A 528-nucleotide genomic window follows, 5' to 3' on the forward strand; every position below is an offset into this window, starting at 1 on the left:
AGTCACCAGAGAAAGTAGAGGCGTTGTTGTGCCTTCTTCACCACTTGTGTGTATGTCCCTGGTGAGTTTCTCAGTTATGTGCACTCCCAGGAATTTTAACCCACTGCTCTTTTGTCTTGTCAGTCTCAGCCAATCAGGCCGTATCACTGTAGTGTCGTTTAGATCCGATCCTCACCACCTGATATAGTTCTGACAGGAAGTCCAGAATCCAGCTGCACAGATTGGAGTAGAGCTCTTCTAGGCTCCTGAACTTGGTGTCTAGTCTGTTGGGGATTATGGTGTTGAAGGCTGTGCTGTAGTAGTCTATAGTGTTGTCTCTCTCAGGTGTGAGAGGGCAGTGTGCAGTGATGTTGCAATGGAAGGTCAATCGGTGGGGGTCGAGCGTGAGTGTGGCATCTTGCTGTTGATCAGCTCTGACATGTTTCTCAAAGCATTTGCTCACGATGATTGTGAGTGCTACAGGCCGCCAGTGCTTGCGCACTTCAGATGCTGCTTGACTGGTATATCATGCATCCGTGAGCGACCATT

This window comes from Gymnoscopelus braueri (genome assembly GCF_963280865.1).
Source record: "Gymnoscopelus braueri genome assembly, chromosome: 2".
Classification (NCBI taxonomy): Eukaryota; Metazoa; Chordata; class Actinopteri; order Myctophiformes; family Myctophidae; genus Gymnoscopelus; species Gymnoscopelus braueri.